The sequence below is a fragment of the Adiantum capillus-veneris genome, chromosome 12, assembly GCF_014529385.1.
Source record: "Adiantum capillus-veneris isolate H3 chromosome 12, ASM1452938v2, whole genome shotgun sequence".
Taxonomy (NCBI): Eukaryota; Viridiplantae; Streptophyta; class Polypodiopsida; order Polypodiales; family Pteridaceae; genus Adiantum; species Adiantum capillus-veneris.
The window spans coordinates 61,377,753-61,390,799 of NC_140942.1; positions in this window are offsets into that span (position 1 = coordinate 61,377,753).

Below are 13,047 nucleotides of genomic sequence, written 5' to 3' on the forward strand. Positions count from 1 at the left end.
GAGGAAGAAAATGTGAAGACATGTGAAAATGTGAATGAGGTTTCCTGGAATGAGCTACAACAATTGTTCACCCAAGAAACCTCTGCTTATCATAGATGATCAAGTAGGCTACGGAGGGTTAGCAAGCTATATCAAGTATTTTTTGGATGAGCAAAAGTCATTAGATCATGCCAAATAGCTTGCCCACTAGCTCATGTATATATGTGTACATAGTGCTTTGAGTCTTGCAAGTAACCATATAAAACTTTATGTAAAAAAGTTTAGTTTTTCCGGGCTTGGATACTAGTGTTTTGGGTTGTTCAAGTCCCCAAAACATGTTTTTCAATAAGTATTTTTAGATCTGCATTATAGCTTGTGAATCAGACTTGTACATCATTAGTTATATTCGTCTGAAGTGGGTGGTCTCGACTTAGAAAGTGGTTGCAAATGCATGCGACAAAGGAAACTGAGCCAGCTTGATGATGTAAAATTATAAATGCTGAGATTTTAAAATTTTTGGAGATAGCCAAAGTAATGGGCTCTGAGCCGTCCTTTATGGCATCACATTTGGTGGCCGGAGCAGTGCACTATGGTCCCGGGAAGTTGGTCCTGAGAAGGGATAAAAGCTGGAAATTTTCTATGGGGAGAGAAGGGGCTTGGAGAAGAGTGGGAGGAATCTTCCATGTGGAAATGGGATAATCCCACATAGGGTAAAGTGGGCTCAAAGCGAAGGGTATAAGGGTTGGATGGGGTGCCCATTATGGGTGTATCAAAGGTGAGAGGAGCTCTCAAAGGTTGGTTGTGGGGACTTGTGGGATTCTTGGGGGGTGAGAAGACGCTGGGAGCGGGTTGGAAACACACACAATTTCTCTATGATCACCTGACAACACTCTTAAGATAATACACACACACACACACACACACTATGGGGCACCACTCGGCTTACACAACCCGCCTGGCCGAGATAGGGAACACACTGATGGAGTGAGAGGAGAGAGACTATTCATTTGCCCACTCAACACAGACACACACACCCAAAAAACTCAACTCACAAGAGGAATATTTTTATGTTTAGATACAATTGAGCTTGGGCCAACACCAATGGGGCAAATAGCTCACACAATATGGATAAAATATGCCAGATACATTTACAATTTGGAGCAAAGACTTTGCTCACATAGGAGAGACTTACACATCAAAAACACCAAGAAAAAGTGAGAAATTTGGCAAAATGAATAGTGCCATCGTGTTTGGAACAGCATAAAACACTAGTCTACAATATCAAAGTGCTCAAATCCGACCTCGGATGAGCAGTTTATGGCCAAAATAGGCTCCAAAAACAGCAAAAACTCAATTGCGGTTGTTCCTCATCTTCTCTCCACATTTTTTATGGTCTTCTCTCAAGTTGTTTAGTATACACACTTCACTTCATCACTTGGGCACCTTTGGCATTTTAGTTGACCTCAAACGGACCCCGAACAGCCCAAAAACTGGCCACGTGTGCATTTTTGTCACCCTTCTACATCCATCCGCACACGTGGCACTCAACTTTTTTCCATAATGCATCCTGCAACCACGTGAAGTGGCCCTCAATCCTCATGATGACCTTTTTGCATAATCATCAGAAGAAAACACCCACGTTGTGTCCTTGCTTACCCACGTGCAAATATTGACCCCATTCGACCTCCTAATGCCACTAGATGCCATCTGACCTAGCTGCTTACCTCATAGCATCGGCTCGTGGATAGCTTCCTCGAGATGTTTTACGTGCTATCAAATACTCATTATTATAGAAAAAACACATTGGTACTAGTGATAATGAAAATTTATGCACTATGTACATGATGTCCTACCTGTACACATGTGGGGCCCACGTAATCACCTGGCTCTCGAAAATGGGCAATCCTTTATTTAATGCACCTTGCATGTGTATGTACATATGCGCAATCATTTCTTCCACAAAACTCCTAAGATAATTTGCCCATCCCCTAGCGTGCTAGATCATTCATGATCAGCAGCAGAAAAAAGAGATATGAGACTCACCGCGTCACAGGTCTCCTCATCCCTCACATACATTACTTGTTCTGCATGCAGCTCATCTTGCTCCACCATCATCAATCTAGCACGATATAATTTAAGATGCAATCCATTTACCCTTGACTTATGTAGAATCTCATCCAGGTTAGCCAACTGATATGTACCATTCGAATACACTCCTCTTCCTTGAAAGGGCCTTCCCACTTAATTTGAAACTACTTTTGGAATGTCTTGTCCAACTTACTATTGTAGCGCAAAACCAAGTCATGTTTCTTAATACCCTTACTTTTGACCTTTTCATTTATCTTTTCTAAATATTTATCTTGCATGTGCCTATAATGTTCCAATGCACTCATTTTATCCAGTTGACCCTCTTGTAATTGTAAGAGCCTCTCTTGGAATGCATCACTAGACTACCCAAGAAACTTTTCAAACATCTTGATCACAGGAAACTCTACTTCCACAGGCAATAGTGCTTCCTTTCCATATACCAAATGAATTGGAGTAAACCTTGTACTTGTCTTCACCAAAGTACGGTAAGCCCATAATGCACTAGGCAATTCCAAATCCCAATTCTTTCCTTGGTGCTCTGTCATTTTTGAAAGAAATTGTACCAACTCACCATTGAATCTTTTATTTGAGCCATTACATTGGGGATAATAAGGAGTTGTATGCTGGTGCCTAATCTTCATCTTTGCGCATAAAAAGTCTACCAGTTTAGCTCTAAATCCTGGCCCCTTATCCGAAAGTAGCTCCAAGAGCACCCCAAACTTGCAACATATTTCATCGTACACAAATTTTGCCACATCCTTTAGAGTGATTTGTTTATCTGCTATAGCCTCTGCCCATCTAGAGAGGTAGTCCACTGCCATCAGAATATAGCTTTTGCCCCTTCTTGTGATAGGTAACAGGCCTATTGCATCAATAGCCCACTTTTCAAACACATCAAACGCCATAATGGTTTTTCGTAGCTCTGGCTTCAACACTCTCTTCCCAAATTCTTGACACCTATTGCAAGACCTACACCAATGGTGAACACCCTTGTGCAAACTAGGCCATACATACCCCTCTTGCAAGATCTTATGCAAGGTGATTTTTAATGCAAAATGTCCCCCACATGCGCCTTCATGATTCTCTTCCAACACTCTATAAAGCTCCTCCCACCAAGGTACACGTCTCAGCATGAGATCATCCACGTCTCAGCATGAGATCATCCACTTTCATGTATAAGACATCACCAATCAATTTGTACCTGTATGCCCTACGCACTAAACCATACTTCTTAGACTTCTGAATGTCCTTCGGAATGATTCTTGTTAGCAAAAACTCCTCTTCTTGAGCCAAACTTTCCCAGCCATGATAAAGAGGTAAACTTTTCCTCAACACAAATAGCTCCCCAATCATGCTTTGAGTTGCTTCACATGCCTCTCCATTTAGAGCATGTTCAATTTGTTTGATGCTCCATGCTTCAAACTTTTTTAACAGGCCTTTAATTCTGAAACACATTTCCTTCAACGAGCTGTTCTTGCTCTTCCACACACCCAACACATGCTTTCACAACTAACAAGGCATTGCCTTTTATGCTCAACTTGCCAATCCCATGCTTCAAACAAATGTGTAATTCGGCTTCCAACGTAGCATATTCAGACTCATTATTACTATGTGGATCCAATCTGAACCCTCTCTTGCATACTAGCTTCCCCTATGGATCGTAAAGTGCTATACCCCCTGAAGGCGCCTCATGGCACTTTCTGTATGAGCCATCAAAGAACAACACATGTGCATTGCTGATATGTTGCACTTCTTCAACAACCTTTCTCACCACCTCTTCCTTAACAAGAAGGGGATTCTCCTTGTAAGTCAACAAATCAACTAGGGTAGCTCTTGTATTGTCTTCCACTAAAAAAGAGAACTCAAACTCTTTCAGCTCAATTACCCATTCCTTGACCACATTTGACATGTTAGTGCCATTAATTAATTGTGGAAAAAAGGCGCAACTCGTCAAGAAAAAAAAAGGTCGTGGTAGCAAGTAATGACAAAATCGTCGACAGGCAAATATTACACTGGCCATCACTAGCTCTACTTCCGAGAATTTTCTCTCTGCTACCAACTTCACTCGGCTTTCACAATACACTAGCCTCATATAATGGCTACCCTTCCCTTTTTGCAATAGCATGTCTCTAATTTCATCATCCCCTATTGATGGATTTACATAAAATGCTTGCTCCCAATCAGCAGCCTACATGGCTGACAACCCCCCTAACACCTGTTTCACCTCTTGAAACACTTCTTCACACTTGTCATCCCATTTCAATGGATCATGCTTTGCCACTTGTTGTAATGGATAAAGGATTTATGAAGACAATGGAATAAACCGCGCCATGTACTTCACTTTGTGTATAAAGGTTGCCAATTTCTTTGTACTCATAGGTGATGGTGTCGGGATTAAAGCCCAAGTGGCCTCTTATCCAGATATGTCCGGCCGCCTGCCTAACTCACTTATCACTAACTCTTTGTATATACTCACTTATACTTTTGTGGATAATAAGGTTTTGGGATATAACCCTTCAACGACTTCTCTGTGTACTGTGTAAGCTCTCTATGTATCTGTGTGTGTGAGTCGATCCACGCTCTGCTCTGCGACTTCAATTGGTATCAGAGCTTGGTTCAGTGCGTATTTGCGTAATCGCCCGCGTGCACTTTTCAGGCAGATTCTGGATACGAAGCTTGAAATTTCACTCTCGGCCTTCCGGGAACATTTCCAACAGGTGTCTTGCGGTTTTACCCCCCTTTCAAAGCCGTTTATGCCCTCAGAATTTCATTCTTAGCACTACATCAGAAGATAGGTTTCAGCCGAAAGAAACCCGTCTTATGTAGATTGGAAAGCAGGAGGTGGTCGGCATCAATATCGACATCGGCATACATCACTCATTCGTCTTTAAAGCATCATCTATAGACCAGGTACACATATATATCATCAGATATATATATTGCAGTCTGCATTGCTACTTCTTGTGCTTGAAAGGTTCCAGGGGAGGTGTGGCCATACGACGCCTTGACACCAGTGGCATGTATTGCAGATTGATGTATTGTGATTGTGGGTCTGCTAGTTGTGAGTCACGCTAGCAGACAGACTGCTGCAGCGGTCATAGGACAGTGATTGGTCTATTGTAGGATGTATGCTAGTTCTGGGCAGTTTGCTGAGCCATCTGTGAGGGTCGTGTGTGAGGTTTTTTTAAGCCAAGCATTGGGGCTGGGTTACCCAGTGTGAGGTAGATTAGGTTGCTGGAGTTCCCCTCTACACGCATCGTCTTCGGTGACTTTTATCCCATAGGATGTATGACTTTGTGTAGACACTGGATTGCATCTTATGCGTCAGGCCGTTGAGGCATTGTTCAGGGTTCAGTCTTGAGACAGATACAGGTTCTGTCATCGCCCAGACAGGATACAGTGCATGCTTACAAGATAGCATATTACAGAGATTTTCAGATTTGTCACTGGTCAGCTATTTATGATTGTTTTTCAGATATCTTTTGGTTCCCATAGCTCAGTTTACAGGGGAGACTCTGTCAAAAATTTTCAAAATACTGACAGTTCTTGAGGAGAGGTGTTCAACTTTTTGTTTACAGCTTGTTTATTGTGTATAGAGGCCAGTTTACAGGGGAAACTCTGTCGGATTTTTCCCAGGAGTAAACAGTGGCAGATATGGCATCTTCTCAAAGTGAGACTCTTTACAACATAAAGAAGCTGGATGGCACAAACTTTCCATTCTGGAAGAAGCAGATTTGGCAGGTTTTGGTGCAGAAAAAACAAGTGAAGCCACTGAAGCTCAAAGGGGAGAGACCAGAAGGTATGGCTGAAGATGAGTGGGAAGAGCTTGACGAGTTAGCTTGTTTCACAATCATGCTGACACTGGCAGAAAATGTTTACTTCAACGAAGCAGAAGAGACTATAGCGTATGGCGCATGGCAAAAGCTATGTGGTATGTACAAGAAACAAAGTGCTGCTTCTCAGATTTACTGGCTCAAGAAATTGGTGGATTTGAAGATGAAGGAAGGGACAGCCATGTCAAATCATCTCAATGAATTTCACACAATTTTCAGCCACTTAACAACACAGGAGATAGTCTTTCCAGATTCAGTGAAGGCTATGTTTCTCTTAATCACTTTGCCAGACAGTTGGGATACTTTTCGCACAGCGTTAAGTAATTCTGTCGCGCCATAAGGTCTTACAAGTGCCAATGTAGAGGACAGCTTGCTCACAGAGGAAGTGAACATAAATAACATTGACAAAGGCAAAGGCAATAGTGCTTTGGTCGTTCGAGGGAGAGAACAGTCTAAAGAGAATAAGGGTAAGAAGGCACAAAACCGAACTAAGTCTCGTGACTCGAAGTCAAAGGATGACATAGAATGCTACCATTGTGGCAAGAAGGGTCACATGAAGAGAGACTGTACGAAGTGGAAACAAGAAAAAGGCAAAACAAAGAGTTTTGAGCAAGATGAAAAGAAGAGTTCAGTGAAGATTGAAGAGGTGAATTTCACAGGATTTGGTTTAGACAGTGATTCTGGTATAGCAGCTGGTGACATTTTCCTTACAAGCAATCTTGATTCTGTTTTCTTGACTGCAGAGGATGGACATGCTATGAGTGATTGGATTATCGACTCAGGGGCATCTTTACATGTTTCTGAGCAAGAAAAGGCTGAAATGGATAAGATTCCATATGCTTCTGCAGTGGGTAGTTTGATGTATGCAATGATTTCTACACGTCCGGATATTTCATTTGCAGTGGGAGTGGTTAGCAGATATATGTCAAATCCCGGAAAGAAACATTGGGAGGCAGTGAAAGGTATCATGAGATACTTAAAACATACAAAGAGTATGCGCATATGCTATAGTAGTTAGGATTTGAGTGTCAGAGGATACGCTTACTCAGATTATGTAGGAGACTTGGATAAGAGGAGATCTACATTAGGCTATGTCTTTACATTGACTGGAGGTGCCATATCATGGCGATCTTGATTACAAGATTGTATTACGCAGTCTACTATAGAAGCTGAGTATGTTGCAGCAAATGAGGCATGCAAAGAAGCTATTTGGATTGGTAGATTGGTAGAAGACTTGGGAACCAAAGCAGATATGCCATAGTTATATTGTGATAGTCAAAGTGCTATACAATTGGCAAAGAATCCAGTGTTCCATTCGAAGACTAATCATATTGATGTGAAATATCACTTCATCAAGGAAGTACTTGAAGACCAGCAAATACAATTATTGAAGATCCACACCAAGGACAATCCTGCTGATCTACTCACAAAGGGACTTCCAAGAGAGGGCTTTGTGCATTGTTGTGAGTTATTGGGCATTGGATAGATGGCAGCCATGTAAATCTTTGTACACTTATGTTCATAGATTTACAGTTACTTAAAGTGCCACATTGGACTTTAAGTGGGAGGTTGTTGGGATTAAAGCCCAAGTGGCCTCTTATACAGATATGGCCGGTCGGCCGCCTAACTCACTTATCACTAACTCTTTGTATATACTCACTTATACTTTTGTGGATAATAAGGTTTTGGGATATAACCCTTCAATGAATTCTCTGCGTACTGTGTAAGCTCTCTGTGTATCTGTGTGTGTGTGTGTGTGTGTGTGTGTGTGTGTGAGTCGATCCACGCTCCGCTCCACCACTTCAAATGGAAGAAGAATAATAGACTTAACCTTGTCTAGATCAGCCTCAATGCCATTTTGTGACACCATATGGCCAAATAACTTCACACTTGGCTGTTCTAGATGACATTTCTTTGGATCTAGTTGTCCTCCACATTCATCAACTGGAGCCAATACCATCTGCAGCTTCTCATGGTGTTCAGCCCTATTGCTGTAGACACAGAAGTCGTCCATACAAGCTTTAACACAACTACCAATGAATGGTGCCAATACCCAATTTTCTCTCTCTTGATAGAAAGATGGTCCATTTGACAACCCAAATGGCAATATCGTGTAGCAATAACAACCCGAGGGAGTAATGAAAGTTGTCTTTGTTCGGTCTTTAAGAGAAATCTTTGATTGAAAATAGCCTAAAAACCATCACACAGTACCTCTCATATATGGGTTCTTCTTAGTGGCTGCATTTAAGGGTTTAAAATCTACACAAATCCTCCACTTTCCATCCTTATTTGGGCTGACTACTACTGGACTCACCCATTCTGTGGTTTCCACTGGGACTATGAACCCTACCTTCAATAACTTGTCCACCTCTTCCCGCAAGGCTTCCATTTGCTCTTGACCCATCCTTCTTAGATTTTGTCACACTGGCTTAGCACCTTCTTTAAGCTCTATATGCATCTCTTCGCCTTTGAACCCTCTAATCTCTTCATATTAGTAATGAGAAAATCAGAAAAACTAGCCAGTATGTGCAAATATATCTCCTTCTCCGTAGCTGAGAGGTCTCCATTGATCATTCGTGTCATCAATTCCTGCTTCTTTGACAATTCAACCTTGGTTTGCATCAGCCCTTCAATCACTTCATAAGGCCCTTCACTTTCATCTTCAATCTCGTTTGCAAATGCAACCAAACCAGACTCCTGGATTTCTTTGTTCAACAAAAGAAATGCAACATCAACATCCTCATTGCTACTGGTAGTACTATCATTGTGCTCATCAGTCACTATGGAATAGTCATCATCACTAGACTCATCCTTATCTTCATAAAGATCTTCCAATACTTTCCTTGTGTCCATATTATATAGCTTCTTGGCACCTGTCTTTCCATAGAGGCTAATCGTACCACGGCGCCAATCTTGAACAGCTCCCACTGCAGGTAACCATGGTCTACCCAATATAATAGGATATGTTCCCAACCCCGCTGGCATCACATGAAAATCAACCACCGCCTTTGCATCATATGCCTCCACTTCTAATCTCATTACAACACCCAAACATTTTACTTTTTGATGGTTTGCCAATCTGATCCGAAAGCCTGTCACCCAAGTCACTGTAAGACCCATATTCTCAACACATGAGTGTGTTATGACACATATTTGGGCTCTGCCATCAACATAACCTTGTCCCATATTTTTTCTTTTGTGTTAGACATCTACTATTGGGAAAATGTCTGGTAGCTCATCCATCGCCAACACCTTCACTGAATCTCTCTCCGGTTCTTTCTCCATCGGGTTAACCATCCTCTTCCACTATCGCTTTAGCTTAGGCACCATCTCTATAAGCTTCCCAAAAGTAACATCTGTTTTCCTGCTTGTCATATCCTCCTTCAATTCATAGCTTAATTGCCCATCCCCTAGTGGAAAACTGAAAAATGAAACTTGCGACGAGCCCTTCTTTTCCTCTTGGCCTTGACATCCTCGTCTTCATGGCTCTTTACCTTTTTCTTGCTAGGACCTAGGGCATTTATTCCTTTCTTATCTTGTGTGGTCCTCTTCCCAATAGGCATCACCAATGTATCCTCCAGCTTTGCTACCTTCTCCAAAGTGACTACACTTATCACTTTTGTCTTTCCTTTTTCCTCCCACTGGTTCCTTCTTCTCCCTTAATCTCAATTCCATAATCATTTGACCTAGTTAGCACCTGTCTTGGCAATGGATACATGTCTCCCACTCATCCTTGGTGGTTATCACATTGAGGGCTGATGTGGCCCAACTCTCCACAATTATAACACGTGGGCATCTGCCTCCAGACTCTACCATTGCTTTGTCCAACACCATTCTTGGGTCTTTCTTCACCTCCTGGATGATCTAAAAACCTCCCCTGACCTCGATTATTTCCCACATTACCTAGCATATCTAGGTTGAGATTCTTCATTAAATATACCACTTGCCTCATGTCTTGCCTTAGCCCATCATCTTGCACTGCTGTAGTGACCACTGCTGGCATAGCTTGAGGAGTAACAGAAACCACTGGTTCATGATGAACCCCTGGCATGCGACCTTGCAAAGAATCCATAGGCTGAGATTCAAACCTCATGGGCAAAGAATCTACTCCTAACTGACTCATTCTTCTCAGCTTCCACTCTTTGTTACTCACTACCTCTAGTGCATCTTCATATGTCCTAGGCTTCTTTAGCTCCACTCTCCAATGTATATTCTTCCAAAGACTAGCCAGGAACTTGTCCTTCTTCATCATATTAGGTGGAGGTACTTGTGGTGCTAAGGCCTTGCACATCTGCTGCCGTGCCATTGAAAACTTAGGTATGTATGTATCTACTCGCTCACCTTCCCTTTGCACCAAACCCTGTACTTCTTGCCACACTTTGTCACGATCTTCTGTCTTCACAAACTCCACTTTCAATCCATGCCTTAGATTTTCCATACTTAATCTCACAGGTGGATCCGCCGCACGCAACTCCTCTTCAAATGCTTTGGACCAAACTCGTGAATCATTCTTCAAACAGATTTAGAGAAGACGTAACATATGTGCAAGATCGTGAATCTGATTGGTAATGCAGGCAACCTCCATATTTTTCAAAAATTCTTCCACATCTTCATCACTTCTTCCATGAAATTCCGGATAAGAGAAAGCCATGGCTACCCAAGTTTCAATGCTTTGAGAACCCTTCTAGCACACGTGCAAGAACACAAACTTTTTACTAACCTAACTCCCTAGAAACTTCAATGGAGCTCAACTTTAGATAAGGACAAACACATGCCATCAAATGAGTTTTCATAGTTAATCATTGGAATTACAATAGGCAAAAGGCATTCCAGTATCTCTCTTAATCTTCTTGGCCCAAACATAAAGACTATGTGCTGCTGGAAAAAAATCTTCCTCGACAAATGAGCATTTATCTTGATTTTTTGTGTTAAATGAAAAGGAGTGAGCTGAGGTCCATCGTGATTATCCATTATAAGCCATCCATGTACAAGAAAGCACACTTGACTAATTACCCTCTGATTCTACCAGAATTTCAATAGCATAACAGCATAAATGGCTCAAAAGACCAAAAAACTAGCCATCACAACTTGGAAAAATTTTGGTAGAGTTTTCCCAAAAGTAGAGCAGTAAGAACCCAGAACATAATAAACTGTATATGTATGTATAACCTGTCAACAATAGAACCTGAGCATCAAGTAGGAATCACTAGTACATAGCCTATGGCGAGGTCACAAAAAGGGTGCTCCAGCCACTTGTATCACCGAAAGGATCTCACATTTGAGAATTTCCTAGCTCAATAAAACCTCAGGCTATCGACCCTCTCATACAAATCATTATAGTCAAGTCTCATAAATGACTATCTTCTAGTCCAAGTCTCACAAATGGTTGGGACTGCCAAATAAAACCAAGTATGGCGCCACAAAGGTGTACAATGACAGTATCCACAAGTAACGTACAATACTAGACAATGCGCTCAAACAGGCGCCAAATGATGCATACCCACGGCAACTGCAAGTTACTTTCTCTTGCCAGTATATCACTCTACTATAGCTACCTGTATCTGTGTGAATCACCTATACCTGTACCTGTACCTATAACCTATAACCTGTAATCTCGAATCCCGAATCCCGAAGATGAAGGTACTCAAAGAAGATCCTCAGTGGGGACGCCAAAAGAATGTGAGCGGGTTGGAAACACACACAATGCCTCTATGATCACCCGACACACACTCTTGGGATAATACAAACACACACACTATGGGGAACCACTCGGCTTACACAACGCACCTGGCCAAGAGAGGGAACACACCGCTGGAGTGAGAGGAGAGAGACTATTCATTTGCCCACTCAACACAGAGACCAAAAAAAAAAGAAAAACTCAACTCAAAAGAGGAAGATTTTTTATGTCTAGATACAATTGAGCTTGGGCCAACACCAATGGGTCAAATAGCTCACAGAATATGGATAAAATATGCCAGATACAATCACAAATTGGAGCAAAGACTTCGCTCACAAGAGAGACTTACATAGCCAAAACAACAGGAAAAAGTGAGGAATTTGGCAAAATTAACAGTACCATCGCGTCCAGAACGGCCCAAACCCTAGTCTACAATATCAAAGTGCTCAAATCTGACCTCGGATGAGCAGTTTATGGCCAAAACAGACTCCAAAAACAGCCAAAACTCAGTTGCGGTTGTTCCTCCTCTTCTCTCTACTTTTTTTCTAGTCTTCTCTTAGGTTTTTTAGTGTCCACACTTCATGTTATCACTTGGGCGCCTTTAGCCTTTTAGTTGACCTCAAAGGACCCCGAACAGACCAAAAATTGGCCACGTAGTGCAATTTTGTCACCCTTCTACATCCATCCGCACACCTGGCACTCAACTTTGTCCAATAATGCATCCCACAACCACGTGAGTGGCCCCAAATATAGTCCTCATGATGACCTTTCAACATAATCATCACAAGAAAACACCCATGTTGTGTCCTCGCTTACCCACATTGGAGAGGGGGAATGGGGGAACACACCCGGCACCAACACAAGGTCCTCTCTATAGCTCAGGGTATTCACAACACCCCTATCCTCTCGGAAAACACCTTCAAAGAGACACTTTATACTAGCAGACCACCACCTGCCCAATTTTCACTGCTCACACACTCCACAAATCCACCACACAAGGCACACTTGCTACCATGGCCTGTCTCCACCCTTACACACACACACAGTCACTCAATCTCACTCTCTCAGACAAATCACCGTCGATCCGGGGGGTACACACATCCACGCACCCGACACTCTGGGGAAACATGAAAGCAAGAGAAAGAGAAGGGGGGAAGGGGAAACAACAGCAAGAGGAGGCAACGGTGGCTTGATTGCACTTCAAAAAACATGTACACGGGCTTCTACTGTCATCACCATGACCATTTTCAATCAAAAGATACAAAAGGGCTAGCTTGCTAGAAAACTCCACTTTGCAGGCTTCAAACGGCATCCAAAAAGCAAAAAAAAAAGCCCTTAATTTGATCCAATTTTGACTTTTATAGGGGGGGTCTTCAATTTGGGAATTTACACTTTAATTGGTCCACCTGGCACCTTGAATTGGCATTTTTGGGAAAGGGGAACCGCTTTGCTCTATCTGCTCTCTTATTC